Here is a 14,264-nt window from a genome sequence, read left to right as displayed (position 1 = left end):
TTGTATCTCTTGTGAAGTTGCCCCAGGAGTCTCACTAGCAGCAGCTGGCCTTGGTTCACAGCTTGGGTTCACCCGGGCACCTCCAAGCCCAGCACAAGTCCCAGCCATCTGCAGATGACTTTGTAGCTTATGCTGTGTGACCCCAGACAGAACACAGGTGGTTGCTGCCCTTGGACGTGCCAACAGCAATCAAGGCTCAACTCCTACAGGAGGATGTACACAGCTCACATGGTGGGCACACCTTGAGCACCCAACTCGGGTAATAGGGGAGACTGAACCACGGGACTCTACAGGATGCCTGCTACATTAGGCCACTCTGCCAAGCCTGGGAAACTTAGCAGCTCCACCTAATACACAGAAACAAACACAGGGAGGTTGCCAAAATGAGGAGACAAAGAAACATGGCCCAAATGAAAAAACAGAACAAAACTCCAGGAAAAAAACTAAACAAAATAGAGATAAGCAATCTTCTAGAGGCAGAGTTCAAAACACTGGTGACAGTGATGCTCAAGGAACTTAGTGAGAACCACAGCAGAATAAAAAAGATCCAGTCAGAAATGAAGGGCACACTAATTGCAATAAAGAACCTTTTACAGGGAACAACAGTAAAGTGGATGAAGCCGAGAATCAAATCAATGACTTGGAATATAAGGAAGCAAAAAACAACCAATCAGAACAGCAAGAAGAAAAAAGAATTTTTAAAAAATGAGGCTTGTTTAAGGAGCCTCTGGGACAACTTCAGGCATACCAACACTCCCATTATGGGGGTGCCAGAAGGAGAAGAGAGAGAGCAAGAAATTGGAAACCTATTTGAAAAAACAATGAAAGAAAACTTCCCTAACTTGGTGAAGGAAATAGACATGCAAGTCCAGAAGAGCAGAGAATTCCAAACAAGATGGATGCAGAGAGGCCCACTCCAAGACACATCATAATTAAAATGCCAAAGGTTAAAGACAAAGAGAGAATCTTAGAAGCAGCAAGAGAAAAGCAGTTAGTTACATACAAGGTAGTTCCCATAAGACTGTCAGCTGATTTCTCAAAAGAAACTTTGCAGGCAAGAAGGGATTGGCAAGAAACATTCAAAGTGATGAAAAGCGAGGACCTATAACCAAGATTACTCTACCCAGCAAAGCTATCATTTAGAATGGAAGGGCAGATAAAGTGCTTCCCAGACAGGGTAAAGCTAAAGGAGCTCATCATCACCAAACCAGTATTATATGAAATGTCAAAGGGTCTTCTTTAAGAAGATCAGAAATATGAACAATAAAATGGCAATGAATACATATTTATCAATAATTGAACCTTAAAAAATAAACAAGCAAGCAAAACAGAAACAGAATCATAGATACAAAGAATGTTTTGATGGTTGCCAAATGGGTGGGGGCTCAGGAGGATGGGTGAGAAGGGTGAAGGGATTAATAAGTACAAATCGGTAGTTACAGAATAGCCATGGAGAAGTATAGTACAGCATAGGGAATAGTGTGGCCAAAGCACATATGTGCATGACCCATGGACATGAACAGCGCTGTGGGGACTGCCTGAGGGAGTGGGGGGTGGGGCTGGAGGGAGGGAGGCTAAGGGGGAAATTGGGACAATTGTAATAACATAAACTATAAAATATAATTTAAAAAAAGAAAATTCTTTACTTGGGTGAATACAGTTGTTCCCAATTTGACCATTCACAATGCGTCCAAGTACAACCTCCCACCTCCTAGGGCCGCAGGAGCCCATCCTAGGAGGATAAGCCCCCTAGGCCAGGGCGGCCAAGGATGGCTTCTTCTTGAAGGAAGAGGGCTGAGAGCAAGAAAGCAGAGTGAGGGCACTGAGGTGAAGGGAAGCGCTGCGTTTGGGGTTTGGAGGATGTGGGTTAGGCCGGAGTGAGGACCCTAAGAGGAGTGATGGCAGCTAAAGTGGGGACCCGACTCTGCTGCCCCACAGCTACATAGCAGCTGGGTACCCCTGCATAGGCCACCTCCATCCTCTGCCTCTCGGTGCCACTGTCAGATGACACCTTACTGCCCAGAGGCTCTGAGGCTCTGGGTGAGTTCTTAGGTTAGTTTCCATAATTCAGAAAGCCTAATGCCTCTAACACCCAGAGTGAGTCTCTAAAGAAAACTCCTTAGTAAATGGGTCCACAGAGAAAAGACACCCTACGGAAATGGGAAAACATCTGCAAATCATATATATGATAAGGGTCTGGTATCTAGAATAACTCAACAATAAAAAGATAAGTTACCCTATTAAAAATGAACAAAAGATAGGAAAAGACATTTCTCCAAAAACAAGATACAAAAGGCCAATAAGCACATGAAGAGATGCTCAACATCGTTACTCAGTAGAGAAATGCAGGTCGGACCCACAATAAGACGTCCCTTCACACCCACTAGCACCTCCATGATCAGAACGATGGAATGGACGGTAGCAAGAGTCCTGAGGGCGAGCAGAAGCTGGAGCGTCCCCAGGTGGCTGGAGCCGATGTAAACTGGTGTAGCCTGAAGAACAGTCTGGCAGTTCCGCAGAAGGTTAACGCAGAGTTACAATGTGGCCTAGCAAGTCTACTCCTAGGTATCTAGGAGAAATGAAAACACAGAAACGTTTCTGTCCACACGAAAACTCGGACGTACAAGTGCCAATAGGAGCGTTATTCATAATAACCCGAAGCAGCAGCAACTCAAATATTCCCCAGTGGATGAACGGATGAACAAAAGGTGCGTCACCGCGCGATGGAGCAGCACCCAGTCGTAACAGTGAGTGAGTGCTGTTCCGTGCTACGCCGCGGATGGACCTTAAAAGCCTGACGCTACCTGAACGAAGCCAGTCACAGAAGACTTTCTATGGTTCTGTTTGTGTGAAATGTCCAGAGTAGACAAATTTATAGAAACAGAAAGTAGACCAGTGGCCGCCAGGAGCTTGAGGGAGGGGAGCTGAGGTGCGACCGCCAACACACAGGGGGTTTCTCTTTGGGGTGGTCGGACTGTTCTGGAGTCAGATAGAGGTGATGGTCACACACCTCTGTAAATGTGCTAAAAGTCATCCCATTTTTAAAAGTCAAATAACATACGTGAAAAGATCCACGGCTCCTTAGAGAAATGGCTGATGGCAGCTCTGAGGAGCCTCGAACATCACTCCAGAAAGCAAGTACACTGTCAAAGACCAGCGTGGTCGATGCAAAGCTGCCGGGGTCACCCCGAAGAGGCCCCCACTGGCCCGAGGCAGGATAATCTGAGCATTACCGAGGGTCACCCGTGCAAGGCCTGAAACGCATCAAACTCATACAAAGTCATAATGATCATGGAAATCAGATGAAAACCCCACACCATCTGCAGTAACCAAACATCTGCAGGAACCTAGGGCCCTGGGTCCTGCACACACCGCGTGTGATGGGTGGGCCGGTACCACCTCCTTGGAACACAGTTCAGCAGGATTCAGTAAGTCTGAAGACGCCGCACATGCCCCTCGACCAGGAATGGTGGAACAGCCCGCACGTGGGCGCCCGGAGATGCGTGGACGAGTGGGGCTTTTCACAACAGCCACAAGTGGGAAACGGCCCCGATGTCTGCAAACAGCAGACTCATAATCTAATCCCAGTCCAGTCACACACTGGAACACTGGGCCGACACTCGAAAGGACTGCTGCTATGAAGAACAAGCTAGATTCATGGCAGAAAGGAAATGTTAACTGAAGAAAAGCCAGACACAACATAATAACTCCATTAATTAAAATTTAAAAGGAGACAGAACTGTTTGGTTTTGGATGCATACATAGGTGATAAAACCCCAAACAAAGCAGCTAGTAGCCCTAAGCTGTGGCAATTCCCTATTTTTGACCTAAATGGTGGCACCTTGGGTGTTGGCTTTTTATTATTTTATTAAAATGCTTAACCTATTGCCCAGGCCAGGGTGGCTCAGTTGGTTGGTGTCAGTCCCGCAAACCGAAAGGTCGTGGGTTTGACCCCAGTCGGGGCCCATACTTAGGTTTGCGGGTTCAGTCCAGTTAGGGCGCGCACAGAAGACAACCAGCTGATGTTTCTCTCTCACACCGATGTTTGCCTCCCTCTTTCTCCTCCTCCCTTCCCCTTTCAGAAAAAAACATAAGACAGAATGCATGACCTATTTCATATACTTTTGTATTTTAAAAATGGGAAAAAGCACTCATTGATCACCTTCGGGGGTTGCTAGAACACAAACTCATTTCTCTAAAAGTTGATAAAGGGAAAGAATGGAGCCTTTGTCCTAGCGTACGTAGCATATTTCGGAATAAAATAGGCATAAAGTGTTTCTTTGGAGAAATATAACTACATAAATAGGCCCTGGCTGGTGTGGTTCAGTGGACTGAGTGCCAGCCTGAAAACCAAAGGGTAGCTGGTTCTAGTCCCAGTCAGGGCACATGCCTGGGTTGTGGGCCAGGTCCCCAGTAGGGGGCGCCCGAGAGGCAACCACACGTTGATGTTTCTCTCCCTCTCTCCCTCTCTTTCTCCCTTCCCCTCTCTAAAAATAAATAAGTAAAATCTTAAAAAAGAAATATAACTAAGCAAATGAAATGATCCAGTTAGAAAAATCACCATCTGGTAAGGAGGAAAATGTGACAGTAATCAGATGTTAACCTGCAGTAAAGGCGGGATGACCACAGCCCTCGGGGCTCCCCCCTCCCCTGGCACCTGCTTCCCCCCCATACCCGCCACTGTGCGGGCACCTGATTGCCGGCAGACCACGGCACTCCAGCCCTTGTGGCCAGGCTGTGAGCAGAGCAAATGCTTCTCTAGCCAGGCCAACATGGAGACGGGCTTATCTGCAAGTGCTCTGCATGCTATTTTGTGTCCAAACTTTGAACAACTATTCCAGGAGTTCTGCCAAGGGGGGCACAGGCCCCTCATCGGTGCAGCCCCTGGAATGAGTCTCTAGGCCTGAGGTTGGGGACAGAGTCCAGGCCTCCAACATAGGTTCAGAGCAGCCCAAGGTGGGGTAGTAAAGGGGTCCTGGGGGGAGCAGGGGTCTCAGGGAGCTGAAGCTGACACAGGCTGGGGTGCTACCCCCATCCTCCTGCCTCACAGATCCCCACCACCAAGGCAGTCCGGGGGCCTCCCCACCCGTACATCCCTTGGGTTCTCCCTGTGGGGCTTGCCTTAGCCCTATCTGGGGAGAGGTGAGGTGGGAAGGAAGCCTGCTGTGATTTGCCACCCTGCCCCTGGCCCTGCCTAGGGCACCGGAGCCAAGCCAGCTTTGCAGCTTACCAGGCCAGCTGGTGTGAGGGGGGAGGGGCCAGCAATGCCCAGGCTTAGCTGGGGGTAGAAGAAGGGCCCACCCAACCAGTCAAGACCAGTGACAAAGGGGCTGGGGAGGGGAGTAGCGGTGGGCATCCGGGCCCTATGAAGTGGAGGAAGCCTGCATCTGAGGTGCCCCGTCTGGGGCAGGGCCAAGTGGGGCAGGTGAGATGGCAGCCGGTCACCCAACACTCAGGGAGCAGGCGGTGGTAGCAGCCTGGTGTCCGATGGAGCTGCTGATAGAGGTGACACCAGATATCCTGCTGTGGGTGGGGCTGGGGGAGGGGAGGCAGGATGGGGAGAGCCGAGTTCAGAACAAGGTTGAATCCCAGCTCTACCACACACTCAATGAGGGACCCTGGCTGGAAGCCTTAAACCCTCTGAAGCCTCAACTTACCCATCTGAAAATGGGGTGTTATGAAGGCAAACTGAGCTAATCAACACAAGGAGCTCAGTACCATGCACACAGTAAGTGCCCGACAAGCTTCACAGGTTGTCCTTATGGAGTTGGGCACAGCAGGGGTGAGCAGGGTGGTGGACAGCTAAATGCTAGACAGATCCATGGACTGGGAGCTCCAGGGGGCAAGGCCAAAGCCATTCATTCACCACTGAATGGCCAGTGCCCAGCATGCAATACCTGTTTGTTGACTGAATGTATGAGAGTAAAATTACAAATCATAGCCACTAAGACAATTTATTAACCAGTCAGTGGCTCCCCGGTGAGAATCTGAGCTCAAATCCCAGGTCTGCCTCTTGCTGGCTGAGCAACCGTGGACAAGTCATTTCACCCCAAGAACCTCTGCCTCTTCATCTAGCAAGCGGAAATAACAGTGATCAATGACTACCTTTCTCTCAGGTGTACTGCAGGGCACAAAACAGAAAATGGATACAGAAATGTAGGAGGTGCTGTCGGTGTCCCTTTATCAGAGGGGGCACCCCTCCCCCGGCCGCTGTGGGTTCTGGCTGCTAGTGGCTCACAGCTGCCCCCTTGTCCTGAGAGGTGATGCTGGCTTCTGTGTGAGCCGCTCACCTACAGGTACCTGGGAGGTTATGCCCTCCCCGCCGAGGCGGCCAAGGACAGCCTGATGGGGGGGGGACAAAGGCCTGGCCCCTGGCCTTGAGGAAGGACAAGCCTGTGAGGCTTGCTGCTCCCACGAATCAGCTCCCTGCACGGTGAGGCTAGAGCAAGGCTTCTGCTGAAAGCGGCCCCTCCCAGCCCCTTTCTCACCCCACAGGTGCCCTGGCTCCCTTCTCCTGAGTACTCCCTGGCAATAAATCACCTGCCTGGAGTCCCCGTGTAGGGCTCTGGTTCTAGGGAATCCAACCTAAAACAGGAAGTATTTTGTAAACTATAAAGAGAATGCCCAAGTATGGTGTTATTTTATTTTCCAGGAAATGCTCCCAAAAGAAGAGGAGCCGACAGGCAGTGCCACGAGAAGAGGAGGAAGTCCACTCTCTGGGCAGGGCCGCGCTGCCATCCTGGGACCCATGGGCAGGCAGAGGAGACTGAGAGAAACCAACAAGACCAACATCAGGGACGCGCGAGTGCCCAAAAGGGAAATAAAGCAGGGTTGGGGGTGAGGGCACCGGGGCTATTGTAGATGAGATGCTCCGGGAAGGCCTCTCTGAGAAGGTAATGTGGGCAGAGATGCGAATATCATAAATCCAGCCGGCCTCCGAGGCCAGGCACAGGGAGCAGCAGGGCAAAGGCCCTGGGGCCAGGCACAGGGAGCAACAGCGCAAAAGCCCTGGGGCAGAAGGATATTGGACACATCCAAGAAATGACCAGAGCCCCGTGAGGATGGAGTAGTGTGAGATGAGGTCAGAGGTACTGGGCAGCCAGACCACTCAGGGCCTTGTAGGCTGTTGGCGAGCTTTCTACAGGAGTTCGGGCTCCATTCCGAATAAGAGAAGTCAGTGAAGTTTAGAGCAGAGGGATGTCATCTGATTTAGGTTTTAAAAGGATCATTTTGGCTGCTGGGGCAAAGAGGAGGGCAGGAAGACCAGGCAGAGGCTGCTGCAAAAATCCAGGAGAGCGACAGTAGAGGACCTAAGCGGCCAGAACCTGGGAGAATCAGGAGGACTTGCTGACGACCGCTTGGGGTCAGGAGGCAGGTGAACCCAACTACCAATTTACAGAGGGGCCCAAAGGACACGCTAACCTACTCCACAAGAATGCAGTCAACACAATCCAGACCTGGGAGATTCTACCGGACAAATATCCTGGCTCCTCCAGTAGATAAATTGCCAAGGAAAAAGAAACACATGGAGGGGAAACGTGGATTAAAAGAGACTAAGACATATCAACTAGTCACAGGGTAGGGAGCTTATTTGGATATTGATTTGAACAAACTTTAAAAAAGAAAAGACACATCCGACAATTGGGAATGTGAATTCGGGGCGGACGTTTGATGATATAAAGCAAAGGTCCCTTCTTAGGTGTAATAATGGTGGTGTGATTGTGGTAGGAAAAGTCTTTATTTTGACGTATTTGTGATGAAATGACAGCTGGGATTCGGTCTGAATTATTACGGGAGGGGGAGAGCAGGAATGGAACAAGACTGGCCATAAGCTGATAACAGTTGAAGTTGACTGATGGGTACATTCTACTATGGGGTTCATTCTACTATTCTCTCTACTTTGATAAAGGCTTACGCTTTTCCACAATAAAGAGTTTAAAAATAAAGGAAAAAGAAGAAGCCAAGTCCAAGGGAAGGCAATGAATGGCCCATGGCCCATCCATGAGTCAGTGGCGGCACCTCACACTGGGCCTCCCGCCCCCCAGCCCATGCTGCTGCCCAGCCTCAGCCGTCTCTTCTCTGGTGGCTGGTCAAGGCCGGACCCAGGCAGGCCAGGGACAGCGTGTGTGGCTCTGGGGAAAGCCCAGGTGGGGCAGAGTGGGGCTGAAGCATGCTGGGCTTCACCAGGCCTTGCGAGGAGCAGGGAGAGCCCCGGGCCACCTGTGCCAGCAGGCCCGACGAGTCCGGTCTTCTAAAACACCCGGCTTCTGCCCCGCCGGCCTCATTCCTCACTTCCTCCTGTTGCTGCACTGATTTCCTCCCCAGCTCCTAAGCCCACCTCTCACATTCCAGCCTCTGCATCTTTGTCCCTGCCGTTACTCTGCCAGGAAGGCACCTTCCACCTCTGAATGTACCATCCTTTCCTTCCAGGTCCACCTCCTGCAGACGACCTTGCACGATCGACCAGCCGGGTCTCTGGGAGCACGCCTGCCCGCACCCTGAGACAGGGACCGCCTCCACTCCTGACCAGCAGGGCTGGCGCGCGGAGGGTGAAAGCACAGCCTCTGGGTCCAGCCCGCCCGGCTGTGAGTCCTGCCTCAGCCGCTCACCTGCAGTGCAAGTCACCTCACCTGAGTTTCCACATCCATAAAATAGGGTAGCCTCCTGAGTTCCCGAGAAGATGGAAGGGGGTGACAGGTATGGACACCTGGGGCAGTTCCTGGCACGTGTCAGTGGATCTCAGGCCCCGAGGCCCCCCAGCACTGCCCCCCTTTGCCCATCCCCGCAGGTTTTGTCTGCCCCAGGACTGGGAAGAGGAAGAGAGGAGAAACAAGAAACCAGCCACAAATAAACACTCTTCTAACCCAAGTGGCAGCCTCTGACGCAAATGCCACCAAATTAAGGGGAATGCTCATTTTGGTGTTTTTAGATTTCTAACAAAAATCTCAGGTATTATCAAGTATAATTTCAGTGATGTTTTTATGAGGAATGATGCCTGTTGTATAAAATGCAAACAGCACGGGGGGCTGAAATACAGGCGAACCCCACCCCCCGGGCCTGCGCTTGGCTTCCCTGACCGGCCCTCGGTCGGCTCTGATGCCTGACCGCCCGGCTGCAGCCTTCCAGACACTTCCCTGTGACGAGGACAGGGCGGACCGTGCGTTGCTAGTGGCGTCACACCACGTTGGGTTCTACAAAACCACGTGCTTTAACTAGATGGCTCATCCTGTCGTTCCACGCTGGTTTAAGCTCTGTCCTGTCCTGCTCTCTCAGTGTCCCCAGCACCTAAAACAGTGCCCAGTGCACAGAAGATTCACATCGAGGTTCAGGGACCGAGTGAAAGAATGGGCAGCCGCCCACCATCACATGGCCTGGAGAGGTCCTGACTACGTCACACACCTCCCGGCGGACATTTAGCTCGGCCGCATGACCTCCCCCGCCCCCCGCTTTGCCCCCTACTAAGAGGGTGCCTATAGGAGAAATCCCTGGTGAGGAATTGCCGGGTCAAAACTCTAATGGCTATCGCCAGAAAGGTGGGGCAGACCTGTTTTCCCGGGCAGAGGCGAGGGTTCCAGTCTCCCTATTTCTCAGATGGACCGACCTTACTTAATGACTCCCCCCTCGGCCATCAAATCTGCTTTCATACCCCCGAATAAAGAAGAGGATGTGTCATTTTATTATTTCTGAGCAGCACTAGGGAACCAAAAGCCACAAATGGGGAGCTACTCTCTAGACGGTAAACAGAAACAGTTACAGATGCAAAATTTGAAACATTTCATTAATTTCTAAAAATGGACATGTTTTTTTTAACTGCCAAATTCTGACAAGCACCCACTGACCCCTCCCCCAATACAAAAAAAGAGAAAATTAGGACCGCCATGCACTCCCTCCCTCTCTCTCTACTCCTCCCCATCCCAATCTAGGGGCCAGATTTAGCAAATAAAAATACAGGACACCTAGTTAAGTTTGGCTTTCATACAGCAAAAAGGGAAATTTTTAGTACAAGTATGTCCCCTTTTGGGTGGTGAACACCATCTGTTACCCCAGCGGCTGGGGGTGCTGTGAGCACGACCCTCAGGTGGCAGCCCTTTGGGGGCGGGGGCTGCTGTTGCTGCCAGCCAGCGGCCGGGCACTCACCCGGTGCCGGGTGGGCGCTGAGGTCTTAGGGCCTCACCATTCCAAGCATATTGTGCTCTAAAGGGCCCCTCCAGTTCCAGAGCACCCTGTGGGTCCCTGAGGGTCCCTGAGGGTTCCTGTTGGGCCAGCATCTGAGGTCTATTTGTCCCTCTGTCCATCCTGCTTCCTTCCCCTGCTGTCCACAGGCGAGGCTCAGGGACCTCCCTCCCCCTCCACACGCACTAATGCCCCCATCTGCTTCCTGGGACCCTGGCCTGCGCACTGGTCCCCGGTCCCCACCTTCCCCCCAAGTCCACTGGGCTGAAAACCAGCCACAACAGGTGGGTCTGGTGCTGGCTAATGTGCCTCCTTTATTTGGCTTTCCAGTACATTCTAAAATTTCCACAACAAACATGTATCACTTGGGTAATAAGAGAAAATAATAAATGCTTTTTTTTTTCCTTTCAGAAAAATTTGAAACCAAAGCAAGCACCCCTCATCCACCTGGCACCCTCTCCCCTCCCCCATTGCTTCCACTTGCTTCCCCAGGGAGGGCTCCCCCAAATCAATGAGTTCCCCCACCCCCAATGTTCTTCCCTGTCCCGCTAAGCCCACAGGCACTTTCACTTCTCCACTGAAGGCTTCTACCACCAGCTTGTTCCTGCGGGGGGTTATATGCAAATTTTTTATTGTTTCCTCATCTCCTATTAGGAGAAGAAACATGCTGCACGAGCCCTAAGACTGGTGAGAAGAGGAAGGAGCGATGGGACCAGCATACAATGGCTCACTGCGCAGGGGCGAGCCAGGACTACTCGGTGCAGGGCGCTGCCGATGCCGTCCCCTGTGGACGGACTCCACAGCCTGGGGAGGGGGACAATAATCAAAAGCCCCCCCAAAGAAACTGTGTGAAGGGAGGTGAGCTAGGTATGAGGAGGGGAGCTCCCAGACCAAGCCCAAGCTCCTGGGAGGAAGAGCAGTGACAAGACGTGAGTGTGTGGGGAGATGCTCTAGCAGGGGGAACAGCCTGTGCAGAGGCCTGCAGGTGAGAGAAGAATGGCTTATTTGAGGAACTGAAAAGTTAGAGCAGCTGGAGGGCACAAGGAGGGTGAGAAGGGAGAGGAAGCCCAGGCAGAGCCACATCAGGGACACTGCACTTTGTCCTCAGGGCACTGGGGAGCCACAGAAGGAAGTGGAGCGGGAGAGTGACAGACTCAGGTGTGCCTCTTATAAAGATTGCTCTCCTGCTCAGTGAGACCCACTGACATGATGTTACGGTTCATCCACCACTAACACAGTCGTACTTAATCATGGACACACTGCCCACCATGCTCTAGCCATGGAGTACCTGAAGCCTGTATCCCCACAGATGGAGTCCGTCCCCAGCAGCTAGCTGCACAGCCCTCCGGATCTCGCAATGGATAGCATAGGTTAAGAGCACGGACTCCGGAGCCCGGGTTCCAAACCTCGCTCCTCCACTTTCAAAGTGTGGCCCTGAACAGGAAGATGACTTCGCTGTGCCTCGGTCTCGTTTGTAACCTGGGAATGGTAACAGAACCTGCATCCCTGGGCCACTGTGAGGGCTGAGCGAGTTACAAACACTCGGGACAGGCCCTGGCACAAGTGCTGTATGCTGTTAGTTTGTACTGTGACCCCTGCACCCTCCCCGCAAGGTCCGCAGGGCCAACCACTTGCAGGCACTAACTAAAACACCCTCCGTTTGCCTCCTTCTACCCCTGAAGCACCCTTTTCTTATTCGGTCCATTGCTGGGGGCCAGGTCAGGGCCAGAGAGGAGGAACCTCTGGGCTCTAGGACACCCAGACACTCTGACCTGGCTCTGTGGCCTCGCCCAGCTCCCTCCAGCCAGGAACCGAGTGTGGCCCCTGCTCTGCTGCGGGCCTTCTCTGGGCCTCTGTAGGACAAGGACAAGAACAACTCACAGATGTCTTCTCAGCATGGCCGTCAAAGGAGCAGCAGGGGCTGGGGGAGAGCTCTGCGAACGCCCACACCTGCCACAGACACCAGGGCTTGCCCCTCCACACAGCAGGGTCTGGAGATTTGCTCCGAGCTCACCATGAGGACCCCGGAGGCGGAGAATGACCTGGTTCGAGGCTTGCAAGACTCCCTAATGCTGACTAGGACTTTCCCAAAGGCTGGGACAGAGAGATGGAGAGCTCTGGTCTGAGCTGAGCACCCCTGGAAGAAAGTGCCATCCCAGCGGCCCGAGGAAAGCCAAACCTTCACCCGGGGCCTTCCACTAAGCCTGGACTAGGCCAGGGCACTCAAACCAGGGTCCCAGAAAGACCTGGAGGCCAAAGTGTTTATCTCCAAATGCCACAGCTGCCCACAAGTTCTAGGTCCAAGAAGGGCCTAAACGGGACAGTCTGTTTTTGGTGGCTCTTTGGTCCTGGGGGATGGGAGGAAAACGCAAGAGGGGGGCTCATCCCCCTCCCTCAGGTTGCCAGCTGTTTCCCAGAGTTCAAGTTCATTCATTCACTTATTTCACAAACATTTACTTGGTGCCAAACCTTGGTCAGGTGCAGGGTTGATGACACAGAAGAATGAAACAGGTTCCTACCAGAAGGTCTGGAGACCAACAGACGAGACATAAGTAGCCAAACCACAAGGCAGACTAGGTCAGAGGGGAAGCAGGGCTGGAGGGCAGGATCTCACCCGTCTGTGAAGGAAGCTGCCTGGAGGGGGTGGCTTTTCAATGGTGATTCAGACAGGTGATGAGAAGGCCAGGTAGGTGAGGGATAGAACCCCCCAAGTCACTGGCGGTTCCATTTGCACCCGCTGAGCCAGAGCCAGGGGGTGCGGGTTATTTATGGTTATGCCCAGAGAGGAGCGGCCACATGTGCCACTGTGACCGGGGTGCAGAGCAGGGTGATGGGGGGGGCAGCTGGGCTTTACACTGGTTCTGGCCAAGCCCTGGGGGTTGCCACTGTGTCCCTCACACCCTGATGACCTTTTAATGTTTTCATGGCCTCCTGTATGGCAAAAATTGGGGGTGGGGGGAGTTCCAACAGGCAGCAAGTGGCCTGGGGAGGAGGGGCAGTGCCAGACTGACCATGGCTTCTGCTGTATCTGCCAGCCATTTAGCGTCACCTCCTCTCTCTCCACTCCCTCACAGCTGCGGGGGAAGGAGCAGAGGGACTGCAGGAAATATCTTTAACTGTAAACCAGACAGGGCATAGGGCGCATCAGCTACTGTGCTTCTCCCCAGCCCACTCTGATCCTAAATGGCCTCTGCGCCACGCTGGCACCAGCCCACCCACACCGCTGGTACCCCAGGGGCCTGGGTCCCAGCTTCCCAAGGAACATGTTTCCGGCGTTTTCCCGTGGGTAAGGGCCTCTGCCGCCAGCTCCTTCTCCAGAGGGGCCCACAGCTGGGGCATCCTGTCACTGCCGGGGGCGGGGTAGGGGGTGATGTCCGCGAACCCCAGCGCTTGCAAAGCACCCCCGTCCGGCCCTGTGCTCACCTCTCCCCAGTTAACTGCCCAGTCCTCCCCCGCGCTCTCCCAGGAAGACGCCAGTCTCTGCGCCCGCTGCCAACACGCACTCCCTAACTGGACCCCTCCCTCCCCACTTTCTATCCGATGGCCAGACCCCCTACCTGGGGGCAGGAGTGCCCAGCACCCACGGCGGCGCCACGGCGCCTAGCGAGGCGTCAGGGGCCCGGCCTCAAAGCCCGGACGGCTTCCCGGGGGAAGAGGAGGATGCTTTGCTGTCGCCGCCGAGTCTCCGGGATCTGCGGGGAGGAGGAAGGTCAGAGCCGAGGAGCGGTGGGGGTTGAGGGAGGAGGCGTGCACCGATGCGCTCAGATTAGAGAGGCATTTTTAGCGAGCCAATGGCAGGCGGCGCAGGGCGGTGCGGTGCCTGCGCAGGTGGAAGGGCCGCCGCTGCTGAGGAGGCAGCGACCGGCTTAGCTGTCCCGGGGAGAGCACCCTCGCTCCCCCCCGCCCCCGGGCACGCGCCTCCCCCAGGACGTGCCCCCAGCCGGGGCGCAGGGGCTCTGTGGCGGCGGGTGCGGGGCGCAGCTCCCTGGGGCGCCCCTCTGCGACCCCCCTGCAGGTGCGCCGTGCACGCAGGGGTGCCGCTCCCTTCCCCTCTGTGCCCTTTCCCCACCTCCTTGCACTTTCCTCCCGCC

General features: G+C 53.6%; 1 protein-coding gene across 1 annotated transcript in view; it reads right to left on the bottom strand.

The window, feature by feature from the left end:
• PACSIN1 (protein kinase C and casein kinase substrate in neurons 1) overlaps window positions 1-13,914 on the bottom strand; it is a 51,861-nt gene extending 37,947 nt beyond the window's left edge. The window contains exon 1 of the mRNA XM_024557915.3: window positions 13,731-13,914. The gene's annotated coding sequence lies outside the window, so the exon portion shown is untranslated. The remainder of the gene's footprint in view (window positions 1-13,730) is intronic.
• Window positions 13,915-14,264: the final 350 nt, after the last annotated feature.

This window comes from Desmodus rotundus, chromosome 11 (assembly GCF_022682495.2).
Source record: "Desmodus rotundus isolate HL8 chromosome 11, HLdesRot8A.1, whole genome shotgun sequence".
NCBI lineage: Eukaryota > Metazoa > Chordata > Mammalia > Chiroptera > Phyllostomidae > Desmodus > Desmodus rotundus.
This window is presented reverse-complemented; position numbering and strand designations above follow the sequence as displayed.